The 24,465-nt window shown below is 41.1% G+C and overlaps 1 protein-coding gene across 3 annotated transcripts in view; it reads right to left on the bottom strand.

Annotated features, from left to right (window-relative positions):
- NCK2 (NCK adaptor protein 2) overlaps positions 1–22,623 on the bottom strand; it is an 83,528-nt gene extending 60,905 nt beyond the window's left edge. The window contains exons 1-2 of one of the 3 annotated variants that reach the window (XM_050333843.1): positions 22,335–22,623; positions 8,220–8,364 (exon numbers count right to left, since the gene is read on the bottom strand). The gene's annotated coding sequence lies outside the window, so the exon portion shown is untranslated. Of the gene's footprint in view, positions 1–3,712; positions 3,888–8,219; positions 8,365–22,334 lie in introns of those variants that run through there. The other 2 variants (XM_050333842.1, XM_050333844.1) reach the window with 2 other exon arrangements.
- Between the last annotated feature and the right edge of the window lie 1,842 nt (positions 22,624–24,465).

Here is a 24,465-nt window from a genome sequence, read left to right as displayed (position 1 = left end):
CTACAATTTTGCACTTTTTTGAAGTTTAAGGATATATACAAAGAATCTATTTGTTTCCAGATCTTTATTATGTGAGATTTCATTTTTGCATTTCCTCTCTAGCACAACACTGAGTACAGTACCATGAATCCTCCTTCATGTCACATAGGCACTGCAAATCCAATTATGACTCTATTAGGTCTCATTTAAATCCCTACAGTAGGACAATAAACTGAACAAAATGAGCATCAGCACGTTTTTCAACCATCTTTACAGTATGACATAGCTAGCCATCACAGCTTAATAAAATTTCATTTACAAGAAAGGTAGCTCTGAATTTTCTTTCTCCTTCAGGCATTTCAGAGAGACTTGGGAAATGCCTCTTCTTCCCACCATCGCTTGAAGAAGCCAGTTGGCCTTGCTGTTTCATGGTTCTCAAACACCGCTGCCTTCTGCTTGTGGCACAGAAGTTTTCCTGTCTCAATGCTCAAAATGTATGTAAACCCTACTAATAACCACCAAGCAAATTCAACGTTTATTCCAATGGTGTTCCAGTTGTTGTTTTCTTGTTTGTTAGGCTCTGTTTTTCTTTTGTTTGTTTGTTGTTTTTCAAAGATTTCCTGGGTAAGGAATCCTTTGACAGAGGATGACACCAGATTGGAAAGTAGAGAGGGGAGATCAAAACAAAACCCCACCAATCTGAAGGATACTGAAAAGATGATGGTATTTTTAAAAACAAGCTCTTATTCTGTCTGAGTGTAAAAAACTATCATTGCTAAATATTGCAAAGTAAATCTGCACAACTTTCAGAAGCTCTGAATGCTTCACCACTTCAGTGCACTTCATTTATGGATATGTAATAATCATGTGTCCCTCTACCTTCATTACAATCTTTACAAAGTTCATCACACTACCCAAGCACTAATGTTTATAGATGTCCAGGTCTGTCCTTCCTTATGGGAATAAATAACTCAAAGAAAACAAATAAAAAAATTCCTCATTTGTAGTTAGCACTCGCCACAGACAAAGCTCTCCCTGAAGGATACACAAAAGCCTTGCTGAATAGCTCCTTTCTTAATAGCTGACCTGACTAAATCATCTTCCTCATTCAGGCTAGAAATCAAAATGTCATGATGACATTTAAACACATGATCTGTTGTTAAAAAACAAAAGCCAGGAAAATATATGCTGTCCACTTTCAAACATACTCCCAAACACTGTTTCTAGGACAGAAAGGTTCAAAGTTTCAAGAATAGATTTTAAAATAGTTCAGTCATTTCATTAAGCAATTTTAGTTAGAATTTTATTAAATTTTGTCCTTTACATGCCTACTGACAACCTGAGAAACAGGTAAATTCCAGGCTGAGGGAGAGAGGATACTGATGGAGGAAAGGAGGGCAATTAAGCAATTCCGAGGTTCATACTCCAATTCCACAATTAAAATTGGAAGATCTGGGCGAGAGCTTTCTCTGTGTGGAGGAGATCATAAAGACAACAACATTGATTTTTTTTTTTTCCTTTCTACTACAAAAGGAAACAAAAGAGGGAGGTCTTTTCCCATGCATATTACTAACATGAGCTTTTCTGGTGTATTTCCATAGGTTTTTTTCTGCACGCTCTTTAAAATGTCTTTAAGGACCTTAAGGAACAGAAACCTCACTAACAGAAATATGAAGATACCAGCTTCACAATCCAAATGCCTGCCTAGAAATGAAGCTAAGAGTATCATCTCAGTTTTTTAAAACTAATAAAGATCTGAAAATTGTACTTCTAAATCATGGTTAACTTTAAAGGAGGCAGAATGATATCTCCTCCTTTCTGCAGCATGTTAATTAGATTTGTTTTCATTGTAGTTTAAACATTCCTTTCAATAGGCTACAATGGTAAATATGGGTCCTTTAACAAGAACGCATCCTCTAGGGAAGTTATACCTCTCAAACTGCAAAAGAGCACAAACATCCCACATGCCTGAGAACCCAAAGTCTATTGCCATGAAGCCTAAGAGTAACAATCTCAGAAACTCACTGTCAATTGCTAAAGCATACACACAATTTTTCTTCAAACAAATCAGTTATAGCAACCTTTCATTTAGATCAGCACAGATGCCACGAGTGCTTTCTTCTTGAGAAATATAAAGTAACAGTTCCCAGTAAAATTAAGTGTTTTCATAAATAGAATCATACAGACTATGAACATAGCAAGTGCTGAAATTATAGCTACTGTATTTTTAGAAGCACTAGATACCTTAAGAAAGCAGTACAACAAGCTTCACATTCTTAGCACATTTGACATATGGTGGCAAAAAAAAAAAAATCACTGCAGGAACAGACATCCTGTGCAAACAGGATTCAAAATTCTGGTGATGGTCCAACAGTCAGAAGTAAACATACCCCAGTGAAACAATATGAAAGACAAAAAGTCTGATGCATCATCTAGTACTGGTTCTATCCCCATAAATGGGGTGTACCACTCATTCCTTTGCCAAAAAAAAAATTATTCTCACCTTATGCTTTATTAACTTGTAGTAACTTTATAAGTGCAACCTTAGTTGTTCAGCTAGAATTACCCTTATGCTTCCTGCTGATGGCAGGCATTAATCAGCTCAGGAAAGTTCAACCAATATTTAACATTCCAAAATATACCTGAAACAAAGCAACTCGGGCCTATTTGTTTTTCTTAAAGACATATTACTATCTCACTCAGTGAAATACAAAGGAATGAGAGGACAGAAAAAACCCACCCTCCAGAGTACACACCCACCAAAATTTCTAGCATGTGCTTCTATACCTATAGCTGATCAGTAACAAAGTTTTAAACAAGATAGTGTCACACTTATAAACTGTAAGAATAAATGTTACACCCTTTGTTTCAGCTTTGCCATCTAAAAAAGCTGACTGGCTTCACCACAGAAAGGTGACTTCCCTTTTCTGCAGAATACAACCTGATGGGAGTTTCAAACTAGCACACTGGGCCTGAGAACCAAACTCAAAGCTGTCACAGAGCAAAAACGTCTCCTATTTCAATGAAGCCTCAGATTCTCAAAGGAAGAATCACCTCAGAGGAGGGTGATATTGTTTCTTTGTCCAGCCTTTCAGTGTACCCCCAGGCAAGAAACCTTCTGCTTCCTATCAATGCTCTCCTTGGAGCAAAGAGGCAGAAGGACTATCTGGACCTGCTATTTGAAGACAACTTACACGGGCAAGCAGTAGAGTAGGTAATCCCAACATAAACACCAGCTTTAAAAAGTTACTGGCACATGTTACTCTGTCAAGTTTATGATGTCAAATTAAAGAACAAGCCATCAGACACACACATCCACAAACTTTGAAAGACATCTTGCGTACCTATACAAAAGCTTTACTGAAAAATGAAATGAGATCATGAAGTCCTCAAAAATCAATCACAAGACTTCTGTGATTCTCAGCAGGGCAGGACTTCCCCCACAGCTGCACAACTGACTCAGGCTAATTACCACCAAATGTTACAAAATAATCCTTCACTAAAAAAGAACCAACCCAAAACAAAAAAATCCAACCACATGTGTCTATGGTTTCAAAGAAAACTTGCAGAACTAGAAGTATGTGTAAATTGATGGCCTAAGGGCAGCAAGAGTTCTGCTTCAGGTCTACAGAGCTTCTCCAAACAGTACCAACAGGTAAACAAGAGTACAAATCTACCAGGGATATGTTTTGATCTCTAGACCATGCTATCACATCTTCATTAGTGCCATTACCTGCAATATCTAGCTTAAAGTTTCGATGGACATGAAATCACAATTTCATTTCAGAGGGATCTGCCACATTGCTCCTTGCTGGTGTCTTCAAAGTGAGAGCTTGGGCAGCAGATGTCTTTTAGAAAGGGGTGGTAAAGACTCCATGCCTTGTGGACAATACAGAATGGGAGAGTGGTGTGACAACTCACAGGAGCAGGTTGAGCAGTCAAAAGTAGAGGAAGAAACAGGACAAGAACAGCTGAAATGTAAAAGGAACAAAACTGAAAGAGATGCAGAAAGTTTTTATGCAATTAGAAATTCCCTGCACAGACAGGGAAGGAAAAATACACAGAAGAGCTTTGCAGAGTTTTGTTTTCTTAAGCTGGATGACAAACAACCATCAATTATTACAGTATTCAAAGCAATTTGACAGAAAATAAGGGTTAGGTAGTAATAGCTTCGGTGCAGACATTGTTTTTGATGCACTGAAATTGCAGAGATAATACATTCAAGAAAATTTATCCACAATAAAGGAAACACATTCCATCTACACTAAGTTTTACACTAAAAGATCTCAGGTTTTAGCTAGGGTTTTGCATTTGACAGCTTAAACTGTAATCCTGAAAGACGAAATACTAATGAATTCAAGCCAGTCTTTCAGAGGGAAGAACTGGGGAAATGTTTGTTGCTAATTCAGATCCAAGTCAGAGACATATGATGAAAAGGTTTAGCATGCAGCGATTTTTCAAATGGTTCGCTATGTGTTCCATTTTGTGACTGTTTCTTATTTAAGTTTCTCTGAATACACACAAGATTTCTAGAGAAAGTGGAAGGAGAGATTCCAAACAAATGTGTGAAGAAAGAGGAGTAACAAATAAAGTGTATGAATACTTCTCTTAAACCATTTCAAAATCAGTTTCTATATGGATGGCAATTTGAGAAGTGTATTACCCTTCTGACACAGAACCTTATGCTTCAAGATTGTGTGTAAAACAGGCAAAGCTAAAAACTCTAAAATGTCTTATTTTATTCCTACCAAAACACACAGAAATTGCATTTCAGAAATGTCAAATTCCTGATCTCAAATAAACATTACACTGAATTCATGCTTAATGTTGCATACAGTGTTACAGAATCTCAAAAGCAAAGAACAATGACTTATTATTATTGTGGAGTGTTTTATTTATACTCCGGAAGTCTTTAAGTGGAATACAGATATGAACTGAGGTTTTGTATAAAAAAAAGTTTGCTGAAATTATTTTGAAAGAATTCTTTGTCTCAGAAAGAATAAGGTCATAAGAATCATTTCACACACCAAGAAAAAAAACCCCCAAAACCAACATTCAGAAGGAAAGGATATAGTTTTCAGCTCCTTTAAAACTCCATGAATTTTCCAACAGCTGCCCACTGCCCCCCACAAAAGGACATGCTATCAGCATCACAAAGCTCCCACCCTGCATCCATTCATGCCCCGACCATGTCTCTGATCAGAAGAGCTGCCCCGTGGCCTGGAGCAGGGTGGTGCACACACAGATCCCACAGTGCAGCTCCTGGCCCTCCTGCCTGCCACCTGCAAGAATCAGAGTTCCTGCTCCTTGACTCTCACAAGAAGATCCATCCTCATCAAACCGATTGATCAATTAACACAGACCTAACGTGTCAGTATTTTCCAGTAAGAAGGAAAACATTTTTCCACCAGAAGGCTGTGTGAGAACATCAGAAATGCTGGTAATTATACACACATGTAAAAACTGCTGCTTTACATCATTGAAGACCGCTCCTTTGCCATCACATTTTTGTTACAACTGGAGCACACAAACATATGCTTTCATTCAAGGTCAGAAATGGCAATTAAATACCACCAGCAAGTTAAATTGAACCATGGAGATGATCTAACAAGGAAGAAACTCAGAATCTTATCAAAAGCCTTGGAGTTTCATACAAGAGCATAAGGGCTGTGGGTTAGAAGTGGTTAGGAACAATTACTGTATCCAGATACAACACTTTTTAAAAGAAAAAACTGGGGAAAGGATTTAGTAGAGTAACATGATTTCCCCTGTGAACACTCTCTTATTGCTACAGGAAGAGAGAATTAATTTTAACAAATTCTACCAGCTAAGCAACTACTGTGGCAAAATACTAATCATTCAAATTACTTACTTCACAAGTAGGTTCCCCCTCTTTCTATATAACGAAAATTTCAAAATCAATCATCCTTGATTCTGAAGAAAATTCACAGAATTTGTGTAAGCTTACATGAACACAAGTGATCGTAATAAACTTTATGAGTTTGCCCTCTGCAAGGAGGAGATGCTTTTTCTAACTAAAACCTGACACAATTTCTCCAAACATCTTTTCTGCATTTAAAAAGTTTTCATAAAGTCTCTGGGATTAAAAACAACCCTGGCTCAAATGTCTTCAGTAATGCTTCCTCAGTTTTTACTAACCAACAAAAGCTTAAGAAATATACTCAAAGTACAATCAATACAGAACCTTTTAAGAAGACACAGCATGTATATAAAAAACCAGTTCAACAATACATAGGAATTCAGTTCAGGCATTAAAGTCTGAAAGAGAGGTTTAGGCAGAAAAAGGGTTGGAAATGAAGAACTGAAAATGATAACAGTTGCCAGCAGCAAAAGGATGCTCAGTATTTCTTACCATCTCCCAGAAAAAACTGACAGTCCAGCTGAAATTAGTGCATATTTTGAAACATAAATTACACCTACACCTTGCTGCATTAGCATGGTGGTTCAGAAGTAAGCACACAATCCCTCCAGCAGAATGTACTTCAAAGCCTCCCCCCTCCTCTGCCTACAGAGCTCGACAAGAGATAAAATTCAGAATGTGGTTTTCATTCATTTCTTCCAGGCACTCTAAAATTCACACATGCACCTCAGAGTGCCTTGAAATCTGGCATACCATATGGCAGTACACTTGTCATTTCCAGAAATATGTTGAATATGGGTTCCAGAGATATAAAGTCCTAATAAAAAATAAAGAAAAACAAAACAAAACCAAAACTCCTGAAGCCAACAAATTCTGCTCAAACGCCACCAGCTTTATACTGCACACAACTGGAGAGCCTGGGCTTTGATCAGGCTTCAAAGAACCTCTTCATTTGCCCCAGAAAATAAATCTGATGCCTTAGCTTGTGGAGGCTTATTTCCCTACTGTTTTGCAACTCTGTAAAGTTATTTACACTTGCCTTAAGTGAGACTGAAGTAGAAATGATACATCAACATCAATAGTAGAATTTTACAAACACATTGCACTTGAAGCACAAAGTAAATGATTTACAAGTTGCAAAACAGCAGAAGAATCAGGATCAAGAGTTTTATGGCTATTCCAGTGTGAACCAACTGAAGAAGAAATAATTACTTATTCCCATTGCTGCATACAAAATTTAATGCACATGATGAAGTAACATTCAAAAACCACTCCCCCCCAAAAAAAACAAAACAAAACAAAAAAAAACAAAAAAAAAAAAACAACACCAAAAGAATTAGCGAACAGATTTCTTTTAAACCTGAAAAAGAAATAAGGCTCCCCTGCTGGTTGAAATAATCACAGAGCCTCCAAGCTCAGCAAATTAGAGTGAAATTTCAAAAAAAATTGGCGGAGCTGAACTAAACATCTTGCTGTTGCCAAAATGAGCAAGTCCTATGCTCTAGGTAGAAAGCAACTAATTCATCCTTCTACGATAATTTTTACTTTCCAGATATGTCTATTTTCCCCTATTTGCAATCTGAGATGAAATGATCTTTCTTTTCTAAGACAGAAAACTCAAATTAGAAAGCTGAAATCGAACATCACATGACCAGAACAAATTTCCTCCTTTCTTTTTCCTTTCAAGAATGGAATCCCAGATTGTGTTATTTTCTGACTTAGATACAGAGAAACAGGGAATCATTTAGGTTTTTCTGCTGGTACACTCAGTTTTACCTTATTATCTTTTAACCTTAATTTCAAGAGGCAATTAAGGTTATCTTAACACACATCTTTTCACCCCAAGGATGACAATTAACAGCAAGAAGTAACTATTGAGAAGACCTGCTTTGGGTGTGATACTTTGTTTTTAAATACACACAGAAATCAAGAAAATAATCTTACTCAAGAGGGGTGGATCCTATAGTCTTTAACAAACTTCCCATTTCCCATTTTGCATTTTCCATAGCAAAATTTGCTTAGGATACAGTGTACGTATACTATTTGTCCAGAATGGGGATATGACTTGGAAAAGATGGCAAGAAAGTGCAGGGGATTCTGCAATCAGACCATCTGCAGTCCAGACCTTCTGCAACACTTCTATGCATAAGGAAGAAAGTCAAGAGCATTTCCACCCTAACTGGGAGAGAATACTTGCAAGTTCCTGAAACAATTCATGGCAGCATCAACTGGGATACGTAACATAGCACAAACACTGTTCTACTACACTAATCAATCATGTTCATCCAAGAGCAGGATCCATTCAGCCGCTCCAGCTGATGAGTTGTTTCAGCCATGCAGAGACAAGACTACCACATACCTGCCACTCACATCTCCTAACGATGACAGTGTATCTGCTCATTGCTGCTAGAGGCAGTGGGCTTTGAGAAAGCCAGGGCTTTTTCCCCAGGCGTAACAAGCACAGAGCTGTCAGCCGCTGGTGTTGCCATCTAGGGAAGCTATTCCTAGAAAAGCAAGAAAAATGTGTGGGCTGAGCTGAAAAGACAGTGGAGAAACTACAGTGAGCCAAAGAATCCCCTGTAATAAAAGAGGTGGAGGAAATCCCCATGTCTGCTAAGATTTAAGTTGATGAGCAGATCTCTTCCCCTGCCCCCCTCCAGCCAGTAACCAGGTTTTTCAGGTATACTGAGCTTGCGGGTAGGATCAAACACAGCTTCCACATGCTACAGCAAAATTTTACTGTGCCTAGCAGACAAATAAAGTATGCTAAATTTCCTGAACATTTTAATATTCATTGCAAGGTAGAATAAAGCCAAACAAATGCCCTAGAAAGTCTATACTTTACAGAACTTCCTATATATACATATTTAATTCAGATTGCACTGAAACCACATGCTGATGCTGCCAGAACAATTCAAGAGCTACCCAAATCTGTGTTTGACAGGTTAAGACCTACTATAAAGGATGGAAAATCTGGCATGGGAAGCCTAAACAAGAGAATTACTTCAGCATGACAGATGGAGGTGTTCCTAGGTAATACAGATAAAATTTCTTCTTTAGTTATTTTTTAAATAAAATCAGTTTGAAATTCAACTTTTACACTATTCTTAATTGTAGGTACAGAAAACAGAAAAGATGACAGTTATTGAAACCACATGCACTCTACTGTCCTCCCTCAACTACTACTACACTGGCAAAAAAACTATTCTAGATACGGACAACAGTATATAGAAAAGCAGTCCTTACATTGTCATACCTAAAAAGCCAAGGAGTCAGAACTGATTCTCAACTTCTTTTAACCATACTTTTCTTCTTCACATATATGCTTTTCTTGACAAAGTCCCAAATCCAAACCTCAGAAAAGTTAACTAAACATATTCATAAGTGGTTTGAGTATCATAACTCAGTTGATTAAATATTTGGAAGAGTTCACCTGGTGGCTTTGAAGTGGAGCAGAGGACCAATTCAGGTTTCTGCAAGTAGTATTATACTCCTTGAGGATCTATCAGTAAAATGGTAACAATCCTTTAGCTAGAGCAAAGCCAAAAGATTCAAGATGGGAAATGAAGCTATAAACAGGAAGAATGCAAAAGTTTACTTCTTGTACCCAAAGTTAGCAAACTATTACAGCATCAAGGTACGTGCCAGTAAATCTCTTTTCCTTTTTACTTACAGATTTAGCCTTTAAGGTGTTCTGTGCACTTTTTCAACCTCTTGCTGCATATTTTAATTCTATACTTAAAGATCTTCCCACATTCCAAGAAAATTCTTATTATTTTGCTTTGATGCTTGGATGTTTTCCAGATGAAGCTCTAAATTGAAGTTCAGCAGAAAAATGATCAGAGCACTACATTTCAATAACAGAAGAATTGAAAGTGTGGCCTTCAGTGTATTAAACTCATTGCTGGAAGCTACATATGAAAATATATTACCCACCTCAGAAAACTCTCCATTGTTATAATTTGGTCATTTCACACACCAGTGATCAATCTCAGCTGAGCACACTCTGTAAGTCCATACATAATGATAAAAAATTAGACATACCAGAAAAAAATTAAAGCTCTTCCTTTGTGAACAAGTTTATTCACCTAGTGATTTCATATAAAAATCACTTTTCTACTGATTCTTGGTAGGAAGCTAAAGCTGAAGATACATAAGTTGTTGGTTACAAGGGTCAATGACTCAGCAATCTGCATTATGCATTATTATTATTGCAGCAAAAGCTGATATGCACAAAAAATAATTTTAAAAAGCAATCATGGAAGTATGCCCAAATGAAACTTTTTTTTAAATGTACATTTAAGGCTACTAACTGTAAATCATGATCTGTTGTCTAATTCTCCCTAAACTCAAGATTTCTACTTTCCCACTTCCTTTCCTTTGCCTACCCTTAAAATTGTAAAAGTTTCAGACTGGTGATGCATATAAAAGCCCCGGAATCGGCAATTGTCAGAAAGTATATTACAGCACATCTACAAGCTGAAAACCCCAGGCTACATCTCAGTACAGAAGAACAAAGACTTTTCATAACAGCAATGTTCTGGATAAATATTACAAAAAAGATAGTATCCAGCTATTGGAAAACAGAAAAACCTAAATAATATTGCTTCTGCTATTGCCCCAATACCCTATCACACCGGGATCCGATGCTGAACCTCATCACATAGTTCGTGCTACAGCAGCTCTCCCACGCTAAAGAGTGGACAAGCAGAAGGAGGATGTTTCATAGTGAAGGAAAGTACAGTGTTAATTTTATATAATTCATCTTAGTCCAAAGCCAGTTCAACTGGTAAATCCTACCTTAATTTGGACCACAGTAGTATTCATAAATCCAGTTCAAATTTAAATTTTTTAAGTTAAAAATTAAGATTTCTCAAATACCAGTTTGAAGGCATATACATATAGAGTTAGAAAATGAGAACATGATATTCAACAGAATAACCTGTAAGGCACCCTGTACTTACTCCCATTCTGAACAGATACAAGCAAACAGACAACCCTATTTCTTTGCAACTACATGTTTAGAATAGTGAGTCAAAAAACAATAACAAAAAAATACCTCCATCCAAATCCTATTCACAGCTGTTAATTTAATGGAAAGACTCTTCCAGCATGAAGAATACATGAGTAATAGCCTCCACGGGAACTTTAATAGCGGATCGTTAGACAAAGGGCTTCATAACACAGCAGCTGGATGCCATTCAGCTACCTGACAGCCCCTGTGCTGCTTGGAAAGAGTGCATTAACCAGAAGATGTGTATTTCTGAGGCTATGACCAGCGCCCTCTGGTACTGCAAAGAGAGCAGAAGGGGGATGGGAGGAAAGAGGCAGATTCGAATGCTTTGAAAGAGGTATTAGAGCAGAGGGCTGCACGATTTAAGACAACTTGTGATGATCAGTCGCATACAGGAGCTGCAGGAACGTACAGATTTCTCCACAAGACAATTACTCGCATTTATTTTAGCCTTCCATAAATTTACAGTATTTTAAAACAACTGCACTGAAAATGATACAAAAACAATGCTAAACATTCATTCATTACATTTCTCAATGTAAAAGCATTTCTTTTTTTTTTTTTTTTAAGGAAAGGTATTTGTTGACTGAAAGGTGGGAGCCTGCGCCAATACCCTAACACAATTCTAGAACATATTCATGTAACAAGAAACTTGAAAAAAATTATACAGAAATCTTGTACGCAAGGGTTCAAGTGCATCCTCATTTCATAAACCTCATCAGTTCTACTTCTGCACATCACTTCGGTGCAAGGTTTCAGTCAAATCTCACTCATTCCCAAAGGAGTGTAATCACACTACACAGGATACAGTTTTTTTGTAGTTTAATCTACTATTTTACTTTCTTTGCAGAAATATTTCTGCCACATAAATGGGTTATAGCCAACCTAAAAACATGTCCACTCACAATCAAGTGGACATGGTTATGTCCTAACTATCTACAAAATACTGCACATGGAAAAGGAGGAGGGAAAAGATTAATAAAGCTGAAACAGAGGTGATCACCACTGGTTTAGAAAGCACAACAATTAAGGTATGCACCAATCTAAATCAAAGTTTTACCTGAATGAAGATTAAGTATTTATAGACTCTGTATAATAAAAATCTAAAGGTGCAACTGCACAACCACCAAAACTATGAATTATATTGATACCAGGTGCAAGTATTCTTACTGGGGTTTGGAGTTTTGATTGTTGTTGGGTTTTTTGGGTTTTTCTTACATCTAGTAAACACCATAATTTTAGAAGGACAGCATCAGCAACTGAAACAATCCATTGAAATACAGCTGCTTAACACTAGGCATGGCAACTTGCAAGCTAGGCACACCCCTCAAGTTCAAAAAGCCTGTTGCAGGAAAATGGGACAGAAACATGAGCCAAGGGTTCCAGTCAGGCGGGCAGCAGGCAGGCAGAGTTGACCTGGGGGGTGGCAGAGGGAGGTCACTGTCTCCTCTGTCAGCACTGCCCAGGCAGACACAGCAGGGCAGTTAGCTGATGGTTATCTTATCGATCTATGGTCTAGAGATGAAGAGACTCCTCCCAGGACTTTCTGTCACTGAAGTGACTTTATCATGCAGCAAAAGGTGCTCTCTGCCTTGACTCACCTGCATTTATGACTCACAGACATCAGATTCAGGATTGCTATTTTTGAAGAACAAAGCATTTGAAATTTTACTACCTGCTTAGCAAGCACAGTATAATGTACTAAGCTTCTTCTAATGCTATGTACACTCAGTAATGGTATGTATGCCATTGCTGTAGAAGAGTAAGTCAATGGCCATTAATTCAGATTGCAGTTATGTATGGTATCTTCTTTTAACCACAAGTACATCACTTATATTAACTCAAAGGAATCCAAATGACCAGCTACTTAACCACTAAAATTATCCACCCGGAAAGAAGGAGAAAAAGAAAATATTCAAAGAACAGAACAGTCAAATCACAAGGGCAAGCAGAAAAGACTAATCACAAAATGATGAAAGTAGATCTAGTTGCACCATTAAACAATCTATTATAGTTAAAATGGGGGGGGGGGAGGTAAAAAGTTTTAAAAATTGTTAATTTCAACGATCTGCATTGATATGCTTATCTTCAAACCTTGATTCCTCCAAAATAGGCACTATAACCCTCAATGTATTTAAGGGCTTTTCTTGTATTGCATTTTAGTTTTTCCTTTTTTTTTTTTTTTTTCATAAAATTTGGTTTTCTGTTTTAAATTCTAGGTTTTCACATTTTAAAATTAAGTACCAAATTAAATAATTCCTTGATTTTCCCATGAGGGACTAACTTCCTTTTCCATCAGCTTAAGCAGGCATTATATATCGAGCACTGCTGAACCCACTCTTGTTCTGTAACATCTCAGTATTATCATTCATTAAACAGTGTTAAACTACTGTCTCACTAACTTTATGGGACTGCTGACAGAGTAGTCATAATACACTACGTACAGACACAAAGTCTGTCCCTAAAAATAAGCTGGCTTTGAGTCACTACAGCAGAAGTTCAACATATAATTCTACATACATGTTGTGACAAGTAAAGAATGTGTAACTAAAAGAGAGTTGATCTCCAGCGTACCTGTGGTTCTTGTCTTGGAAAAGATGTACTTTACGGCTGAACTTCATGTTTTGTAAATAAGACATCCACTCTGAAAAGAAATACTAGCTGTACTAAGCATGTCCTTATGTTTCCACAGGGCCACAGCAACAGGGGGAAAAGTCGGGATACAAATTTTGGCAAAGCTATGACATTCCATCTTCCTCATATTGCAGAGAGGAGAAAGGAATATCTGAATAAAATAAACATCCAGGATCTTCTGTCAGCAAAATAGGAAAATATCCTTAAGAAATACAACTGAGAGTATTACAAGACAGGACTAACAGAGGAAGACACACATTGCCTCAGTAACAACATTACACAGACTTTAACAGTTTTCTGCCATAGGAAGTCTATAACATTTCAGTTCATTATGATTCCCCATGCATCCCTTAAGAGCCTCGAAGGTCATAAAAATGATGTGTCATATTTTGATATTTCTGCTAAACACAAGCTTTGTTATTGCCAGTGTTTAAACCCAATACAATCCACACAGTCCTTACTGAGATATCTGATTAAATTTCTAAAATTCATGAGCTAAAATTTTAATATTGAATGCCCAAAATGATTTAAATCTTTTGACGTAATGGAACATAAGTCATTTAGTGTCAAGTGGAAGGTAGATTCTTTACTATAGCATTAATTATTTGGGATATTAGCATTAATTTCTTTCTCTAGTGGAATTAAATGGAATTCAAAACAGTGTGAATTTATGAATAGTCCACAATATAATTATTTCTATATTATCCCTGCAGCACTAGCAGAAAGACTGCCTACAGACCTGAAAATGTAAAGGAAGAAGATTGATCACCCATTTCTCTTTTAATCTTTTTTCTGAAAGACAGAAAAGGTGAAGCTCAGTATGTTTATACTCTAAATGGCTTACACTCCTTTTTGATGTAAAAATACACATCTTTATACCTATAAATGCAACCTACATATTTTTATATTCAACATGCAATGATTAAAGGAAAGCACACTTAAGCAAGATGTATCGTAGCCAACCTCCTTTTACAATTCAAACAAAAACATTCTTAATTAAAACCACAATGCTGTAAAAATAGCAGGGACTTTACAAAACACTTCTTAGCTTACATTTCTAAAGTTGCTACATCCACAGGATTTGAAGTTCTGGTAGGAAGGACTAATTAAAGATACAAACATAGTACCTTTTTTCCAGCACCTAAATGGTACAAATTTTTAATTCACTTATGTTACAGGTATAGCCAGACAGTATTGAACAAAAGTAATTCATAACTATAAATAAATACAACTCCACTCATGAAAAACTGCTCTTTGCAGATCATTTGAGTCAGTGACCAGAGCACTAGATATTGATAGACCACAATCCAGCACAACATTCCAGTACAAAACATGCAAAAATCAGTATTTACAGGTTTTTGCCCAACTTTGTAGGACTTCTTCAGTCTGCTTAAACTAGAAACAGCTGGCCAACTAAGACTGTTTATTTCTAAAGTTACAACAGCTAAGGTTATAAATAAACTAAATAAACCATCTGCCACTCATTGCCCCTGTTCACAGCCCAATTACACAGGTGTCAGCTCCTGTCCCTGCACTCCACAGCTGAACTACCATGGAGTGTTTGTATCGTTACTGACCGATAGCGCCAACACAAAATGAAAAAAAAAAAAAAAAATCAGTGAATAAAGTGCTTGCTTTCAATCTAAAAAATACTCCAAAATTATCCTTCTGGTTTTGCTGAAATTTTTATGAAAAACACCGTAAGCATCTAAAACATATACATCTTTAAGTGACCAGACAAAGTCCAGCTAACTTTTCTTTTTATTGCTACCATCTGGCAAACAAACTTTCAATCTAAAATTGCCAATTAAATTTTCAACCAACATTAAGAGTATTCAAAATGAAAACCCAAAGCGAACTTGTAAAAACAAACTGAAAAAAACTCTGAACTCAAACCCAAGAAAAAATCTACATTAAGTTTTCCTAAGACAGGTGGCAGCATGCATTTGCAGCAGCCCAAGTCTCCTGTGGTGGAATCCAGAATCCTTGATGTGTCATCATTCAAGACCTGTCAAATTTGATAACACTCTGTGTGTGTCTGGAGGGACACCATCCATTCAGGGAAATGAACGTGTCATTTGTTGTCATGACAGCTATCAAAATTCAGCCCGAGAGCATATCATAGAGCCACGTATCTCTCCTTCAGCATTAAAAGGTTGAAAAATACTTTCCTTGTCTTCATTCGAAACATCATTAGGATGTCAACCAAGAAGTCAGCTCCCTTGGAACAGCAGTAGCCCAGGATGACACTGGGAGCCAAGTCCAACACACAACGGACGTGGGAGAAAACAAGTGTGATGGATACACTGCTACTGTAAGAACAGGAAGGAAAAACCTTGCAGCCATGGTACACTGAGGGTGTTCCTATTCCATTAAAACCAAGAGGTCGGTACGATCGATGTTTGGAACTCCCCTCCTCCGGTATTGGTGCCAGGGTTTGCTAAACAGGAGGTTTAATTTATTGCTATTCCTTGAAATGTTTTATTAGTCCAGAATGCCCTAAAAAAAATTCAGAGTAATACACCACTTTAACTCCCCACATATAGAGTAAGTTTTAACAGGATTTAGTGTTCCTGTTCTCTCCTACACCTGTGAAGGGATGTGGTGGGTTGACCTTGGCTGGATCCCAGGTGCCCACCCAGCTGCATTACCACTCCCCTTCCCAGCCAGACAGGGGAGAGAGTAAACTGGAAAACAACTTGTGGGTTGGGATTATCTGTTTATTTAAAGCAAAAGCAAAGCAAAAGCTTGCACATGCAAAAGCCAAGTGAAAGATAACATGGCTTATTCTCTACTTCCCATGAGCAGCAATGTCCGGCCACCTCTGAGAAGCAGGGATTCAGCATGTGTGCAGCCACTGGAGACAAGGAATGCCTGCCTTCCTGCTCCTTGCCTCAGCTTTTATATCTGAGCTGATGTCATATGGTACAGAATATCCCTTCGGTCAGTTTGGGTCAGCTGGCCTACTTGTGTCCCCTACCAGGATCTTGCCCTCAGTGGGGGAAGGAATGTTACGGTGCTGATGCTGTGCTCAGCAGTAGCCAAAACACTGGTGTGTTATCAACACTCTGCTAGCTACCAATGCAAAACACAGCACTGTGAGGTCTGCTACGGGGAAATGAACTCTGGCTCAGCCAGACCCAATACAAGGGACTACTCATTAATTGCTTTATTTTACTATGTAATTAACTGGTATACAAAAAGAATTATTTCAGGTAGGATGAGTTAGAAAATCCCAGTATGACTGATTTATAGTTTGTAGGTTTAAAGAACACCACCACTCCTTTCTAAACCTTCCTACTCTGCAAGGGTCTAACCTTATTTTCAAGGAAAGGTTCTAAAAGAGTCACAGAATCAAAGAATATGCTAAGTTGGAAAGGACCCACAGGGATCGTCAAGTCCTACACAGGACACCACAAGAATCACACCATGTGCCTGAGAGTGTTGTCCAAACACTACCTGAACTAAGATAGGCTTGGTGCTGTGACCACTTCCCTGGGGAGTCTGTTCCACGGCTGAACCACCCTCTGGGTGAAGAATCTTTTTCCTGAAATCTAACGTAAACCTCCCCTGACTCAGCTTCCTGCTGTTTCCTTGAGGCCTGTCACTGGTCACAAGAATAAAAAGATCAATACCTATGCCTCCATTTCCCCTCATGAAGATGTGGAGGACTGCAATGAGGTCTTCCCTCAGTCTTCTCTTTTCCAGGCTGTCATAAACTTGGTCACAAATCAAGTGACCTCAGTCACTCCTCAAAAGGCTTCCCCTCCAGGCCCTTTACCATCCTCATGGCTCCCCTTTAGATGCTGTTCAATGACTTTTTGAAAATAATATAAATAAGAACAATATACTTAAATCCAAAGAGAAATGGACTAATTTTTTTTTTCAACAGCTTACTTCTATTTTCTTAAAAATAAAACACATTTTTTAAATGCTGCTCTGCTAGCAGAACCAAGAATGCCACCCAGCACAAGCAAAAAACACCTGCTTTTGCTAACCTTCCTCCCGTTCTCCTACAGGGTTTGATGGTTGCTCCAAATTTGCACAGAGCTGATCCAGTCTAACCTGCAGGGAAAGACAGCCAAGAGACAGCAATCAGCTAAAAGCAGCTTCTCACTCTGTAAGAGGACATGACCCTGCGTCAGGAAGACTGTCTGCAGCCTCTATCTTCTTGCTAAACTTCAGTACCACTTTCACACTCCTGTCACTTCTCTTTACTAAGGCCCTCATAAATACTGTATCATTTCTAGAATGCAGAAACTTCAAATGGCTCAGAAGGCTAAAAACTATTTTTCTACCGAATAAGTAATAAACTGGAGGCCTGGTCATTTATTTTTAGTAGTTGATCCATCTCAGTTAATCAGCCCAACTCTAGTACAGCAAACAGTATCCACATCACCTCCAAGCACTGTGCGACAGATATCTCTGAAGTGACAGAGGAAACCAGCACCCCACCTATCCAAATGGCACAACCTGCTGAAACACAACAGTCAAGTGTTACTATCTAACTATATTTCTCCATTTTTTTAATTAAAAATCTTCTTTGAAATAAAGTTTGTGTTTCATTAATTAAAAAAAAAAAAAAAAGGAGATTGCCTAAGTTACTACATGATTTTGCAAATATACCACACATATAATTTTTGTCTAATGAATTTTCAGCTATATTCTATCTGTGGTATATCTCACTATCTGTTTTCATGTCTATTTCTGTGGTTGTGTGTACTCAGCAGACACTATCTTAGATGAGTTGAGGAAAACTGGATCAAATTTCTTCAGCCTAGATTAAAAACACACCTGTATGGCATTTAATTTTGCATCTGTAATTTGTCATGACTGTGAGAGAGAAGCAATACTTCTGAGAATTCGGGGATCTGCCAAGAGTCCCAGCATGTTCACCACACTGTCTGCTCCACTGAATAATCAATAGCAGTTACATATCACCGTATTAGTACTTATTAATGAAATCAGGACCAAAACCAGCACAACAAATCTACAGAGTGAAAAAGCCTCTAAGCTTTTTTCTACTTTGTTTCTACAATTGTGATCAAGTACTAGCTATACCAGCACACCTGAGCTTCCACTGGAACAGATGTTTTTCTTAGCATGAGTATTTCTAAAACTTTAGTGACACCAGGGTTTTGTCCATAGCTGCATTAATTTAAAATGCAATATGGTTGCTATTCTCTAATCAAGATCTATTCCTCTGCACCTGAATTCTTAAAATTTACAATACTCTATTAAAGCTTAAAAACTTACACTGACAGGCCACCTCGCTGCACACAAAATTATTATTTATGCTGGGTTTAAAATATGAACTCACTTCATTAATGGTGAGAAACAAATTAATTTGTTGTGTCACATATATTTAATGGAATATAAAAATATGTATTTCATATTTCAATGCACCTCCAATTTACTCATGTCATTAGCATTTATAAAACAATTAAGAATCCTTATGATGGGGGGGAAAAACTATTCCAAGAAAAGAAAAAAAACAACCAAACAAAAATGAAAACATAACAAAAAAACAACAACAACAAAAAAACCCCAAACAAAACAAAAAACCACACAAACCCTTAACACTTGGAAGAATTACTTTACCCACCACTGAATGGAGCAACAGTTTAATTGGGCAGAACACCGATGACTACATTAGTATGAGAAAACTAATGGGTCTGATTAATTTGCAAGAAAAATTTAAACTGGAACTAGCTTAAACTGAAATAAGCCTAAGATTTCTGCACCAACATTGAAAAGTTTGCAAAGCAAAACAGAAAAGTCATTTTTCAAAACATGTACCAGGATCTCATGTATTAGCTTTTTCAAAAGACTGGACATTGGTGCACGGGTTAAATGATTAGTGCAGGCCTCACTTCTGTGCTTAAGAAGGAAGACAAAATGCTATTTTCTACACTACAAACACCATCCTAGCTCTCTCCAAAGGTCTTCTACTTCAGGAACTAATAAGAATTCCTGACTTTCACTCCATCAAAACTATTGTTCTGCAACACCTCTATATACCTAGTAAATACATAAATGAAGGCATATTGCCTGTAAGTTTATTATTTCATTAGAAGCAGAAAGCAGCTCTCCTGCAGAGTGCCTCAACTCTCCGCCTCTTCAACACGCCAGATGACCTACTTCGGGGGAGCAGGGTGTCCAGCGACGAGCACCCAGCACCTTACACCAGGTCTGACTAAACTAACCAAAACAGGGCAGCACATAGTTTCACTGTTTTTATCTATCTAAAAACTCCTTCGAACAATAAATCCACACCAGCAATCCCCTTTCCTCAAAACACAGTGGGGATGGGGGGTTGGGAATACCCACGTCTTAGAAACCACCAGTCCCTTGATACAAACAGAAAGTATTTTTCTAGAACAACTGCTTTGGATTCAAAGTTGCCTCGGTTTTGATTTCAAACCCGCGGCAAGTAAATTGATACAGCACCTGTCTCCATGAGTCTGGAAGCAGCTTTTATGCTCAAGGAGCATGAAAAATGCAGATACTCCATGTATTTTTGCCGCTGTTCAAGACCACGACCAACAAACAAAGCTATCTGGGTATCACTGTTCGAGTTGCTCGTTATAGTTTCTACTGAGGAAAGCCATGAACGCTGTAAAGGATTAACATACCAGCACCAACACTAGGCACAAAGCACAAAGAAGCAGACCTGACCTCGTCCCTCTTTAGCTAATAGAAGATGCGAGGTGACTCTTAAGAGAACAAACACCTTTCCTGACACTTCCAGGTTACTAGCCAGAAAACTAAAGAAAAGAGAGTAAGGATAGATAATAAGTACCCTTTCCACTGTGGTTAGAAGCCAAAGGTTGAAGTTTTAAATTGATGATACATTCCGTAGTAAGGGTGTAATAACAAGAATCATGTAGACAATCAAGGACTAGCCCTGCTGTTGGTTTCAGAAAAATATAGCAGAAAAGAATTTGTGTATCCCTCTATCACAACAGCAATTAGAAATGTCATCTGGCAGAATTAGGAGGCAAATTCAACAGCTAGTGTTGTAATGACAGAACAACAGCAATAAGAGCTAACATTATCGTGAATCTGTATCTGTTTCATGGCCTATATAAAAATATTTGCTAATTACGGCCTTGATCTTCGTGGTACAGGTGTCTTCTATCGCTACATTTATTCACTGTTCCCAAAAGTGACATCTTTTGTCAAAGTCGTAAGAAGAAAGTCAGTTACAAAGACAAACCGATCTGCTTAACTACTTAAACTGACATTGGCGAGATAAAGGATTTCAATTTCCAGAGTTGTGAAATCAGTATTTCTAAGAAGTAACAACATTACTTTACTTCAGAGGTTAAAATCCTAAAAATTAAAATACAGTGCCATAAACATCATCTATATGGTGCTGGCTGCTTCAGATTCCTAAAAAGCAGTGATAAAACAAGTACTTTCAAACAGAAATTCTTCATAATCTCCTACCCAGTGAGCCCTTTCAAATTCCTCCATATTAAGTTCCCAGTCCAAACTCCCAATGATACGAACTACGCGTGGTTAGGCCATAAAAATTTGTTTTTATAAAGGCCACTACCGCGTTTCATAAAAGCAAGTCTAATTCTCCCACGTTGAGCCCCTAGAACAGTAGCAGTATGTTCCTCAGAAACAAAAATTGCTTCACGGGAAGGAGAAGAAACATTGTTCAAGCTAGAAACGCTTTAAATTCTTCCCGACGTTAAGTCACCATTCAACTTCTAAAGTAACAATACGTTTCACTTCGTGTTACAAAAACAAGGCAGTTCCGAGTTAAACGCTACACGGAATTCACGGAATAACCCTGATGCACGCAGAGGGACACATTCACTGTAAAAAAACAACCGTGGGTGATGTTAACAGGGGAACTAGAGCCGAGAGGCACTCGTGAAAAGCCGGTCGCAGGTCAGACCTGAATTACAAACCTGAATCCCGATCTGACAACCTGATCTCAGGTGGGCCACAGCGCCTACCCCGCCAGCAAGGGGTAGCTATTAGCCTGAGCACATTTTTCATTAAAAAACAGGACGAACTCCAGTAATTTTCTTCCCAAAACACCCAGGGACGCGCTTCACTGAACAGTCGGTACACAAGGTGTAATTTTATCTCACAAAGTGTAATTTCACCTTTATGTCCTTTACCTACACTGGCATCGACCGGGGCCACAGCGCACCGCGCTCCTCGAGAACACCCCCGGCCTCAGCTCTACTAAAGTCGCAGGTCGGGTACGGAAAGAAAACAGAAGCAGAGCGGGACGAGGGTCCGCGTCCCCGCCGCAGCGCAGGGCGCCCGCCCGCCGGTCCCGGTGCGGGGCGGCGGCGCTCCCGCTCCCTCCCAGGAAACTTTCCGGTTGCGCCGCGCTCCGGCCGGGAGGCGCTGCCCGCCTTCCTCCGCCACTGCCCCCGCGGCTGCCGGATACGCCGCCTCCATTCTCCGGAGTCCCGCAGGGGGTGGAGGTGGGGGGGTATCCCGGCCCGGCGCTGCCCCCCGGCCGAGCAGAGGGAGGCACAAAGCAGCGGCTGTCACACACACACACACGAGCAGCAACTCGGGAGGATGAGGAGGAGCCGCCCCCGGGCCCCCCCCGCAGCTGGACGTGGCACACAAACACCTCCTCCCGCTCCGGGTCCCCCGTGGCGCCTCCGGCAGGTACCGGCCCCCTCCTCCGCGAGGCGGCCGCGGAGCCTCGGCCGCCCAGGTGACACCCGCCCTCCCCCCCCTCGGGGCGTCCCTGCCCCGCGTCGCCCCCCGCGGCCGCCACAAGTTTGCGGCGGGCCCCGGCCCCCACCCCGGCCCCATCCCCGTCCCGCCCGCGGCCGCTCTCACCTCCTGCCGGCCGGCGGGGAGCGGAGTGGGGCGGGCGGTGGCGGGGAGGCTCCCAGCCCAGGCGGGCTCCGCTTCTTTGTCTCCTCGGTGGCGCCCGCTCGCTCCCCCCTCCGCTTCCCTCTGCCCTTCCCCGGGCGGATGCGGGCCGCGTCCTCCGAGAGGGGCCGGCTGGCTCCCCCTCTTCCCGTTCCTCCTCCTCCTCCTGCGCTCTTCGCCGGACGCGTCCAAGGCCCTGGCCCTCGGCGGGGGCAGCAACGGCGGCGGCAGCTCCGCTCCCTGCCTTCCCTCTGCCTGCTGCGCCCGGCGGCGGCGGCGGCTGCGGCCCCTCCCCCGCGAACCGCCCGCCCCCGGCACAGGCACAGCCCCCGCCCCCGCCCTGCCCTTCCTGCCGCTGCCGCTGCCGGGATCGCGCGGGAGGAGCTCCCCGGGCTCCCCCTCGCGCGGCGGGAGGGCCGCTGCTCCCCCTCCCCACCGCGGGAAGGACGGGCAGGGACAGCCCGGGCGGCTCCTTCCCCTCTGCGGCAGGACCACTCCGGGACCGCGGGGCGGGGCAAAGGGGGCCCTGCCCGGCAGGAGCGCCCTGACACCTCCTGTCTGCCTCCCTGGTCCCCCTCCAGCCCCGTGAGACTCAGCACTCCCGGGGACCCTGCCCCGCTGGGAGCGGAAGCGTCCGCGGAAAGTACTGGCGAGCGCTCGAAGAACCGGGGATGGGGAGGTGCGCGCCCCCCTGGCTGGGCCGGGGCAGCGCCCTGGTGCGGGCCGGGGCCGCGCCGAGGATGGTCCCGGAGCTGCCACGGACCGGGGCGTGGAGCTGCTGCTGCTGGGCAATTTCCAGCCGCGGTATCGGGACGCCTCCACCGCCCCTTGGCCGCGGGGCGCCCGCAGCCCCCGCTGTTCCCGGCCCTCTCTCTCCCCTCCCTCCCCGGGGCGAAGTTTCAGCCTCAGCACCCCGCGTATCAACGGGGTCGGGCAGTGGTTGGTGATCCGGGGACTCGATATGTACCTGCCCAGGTGCGATGCCCTCGGGAAAGGGCGGCGGGGACGGCAACCACCCCAAGCGATAGAATCACAGGATATCTTGTGTTGGAAGGGATCCACAAGGATCATCGAGTCCAACTCGGCCCAGCACAGGACCGTCTCAAAGAGTACACACCATGTTCTTGAGAGCATTGTCCAAATGTTGCTTGAACTCTATGAGGCTTGGTGCTGTGACCACTTACCTGGGAAGCCTGTTACTATGCCCAGTCACCCTCTGGGTGAAGAACCTGTCTCTAATATCCAACCTAAACCTCCACTGGCACAACTTGAGTTTGTTCCCTCGGGTAAGCATCCCTGTTCTTCCAAAACAGAGCCTCATACCTGGCCTTATGGCTCCAGGCAGCCCCCTGCATGCCTCCATGAGTGGTTAAACAGGGTGGGCAGGAGATCCCACGGTGGCCTCAGTCTCCAGTGGAATGGCCACCGTGCCAGCCAGGCCATTGGCCCTGGGCCTGCCAGCCCCGGTGCCTTCTCTGGGACACACCACCCCCTCCAGGAGTGTCCCTGGGCTGTGGGAAAAGGAAAGGATCATCCCTCTGGAGTAACCCAGAGAGTTCAGGTTATAAACCAGTGCTCTGGGGTGGTGGCAGGGAAGCCGCTCAGAAATGTTGTAAAACCATTAACCCTTCACAGCATGGCAGCTTCCCAGGAGAGTAGGCTGGCACATTACCCATACTACTTCAGCCTCTCCTCAGGAAACATTTCCTGGCTTGGGAGCCAAGGCTAGGCAACACCACCTTTTCCAAATCCAAATTAAAGTCAGCAGCCCCACTGTTTTATTTCTTCTGACCAAGCCAAATCTATCAGAGAGACCTTGGGACGAAGATTTTATACTCTCTAAATACGATGATTAAAAAATGTGTGCTTGGCAATCTTTCCATGCTCCTGCTTAAAATAGCTTAGAAATCCTCAAATAACTCCCTCTTCCCTGTGTTAACTTTTACTGATTCTCGTAGCATTTAAATGATGGTTTGGGAAGCCCCAAGCATCTTCCGCATGTCTGTGAGATAAACCTGAAAGGGAAATGCAACCACTTCTTTCTTCCAAAAAAAGACTTGAATGCACCTCAGGGAGGAAGAGAAAGCCCTTTATT

Source organism: Myiozetetes cayanensis, unplaced genomic scaffold (assembly GCF_022539395.1).
Source record: "Myiozetetes cayanensis isolate MyiCay16 unplaced genomic scaffold, myiCay2020 scf5-8, whole genome shotgun sequence".
Lineage (NCBI taxonomy): Eukaryota > Metazoa > Chordata > Aves > Passeriformes > Tyrannidae > Myiozetetes > Myiozetetes cayanensis.
This window is presented reverse-complemented; position numbering and strand designations above follow the sequence as displayed.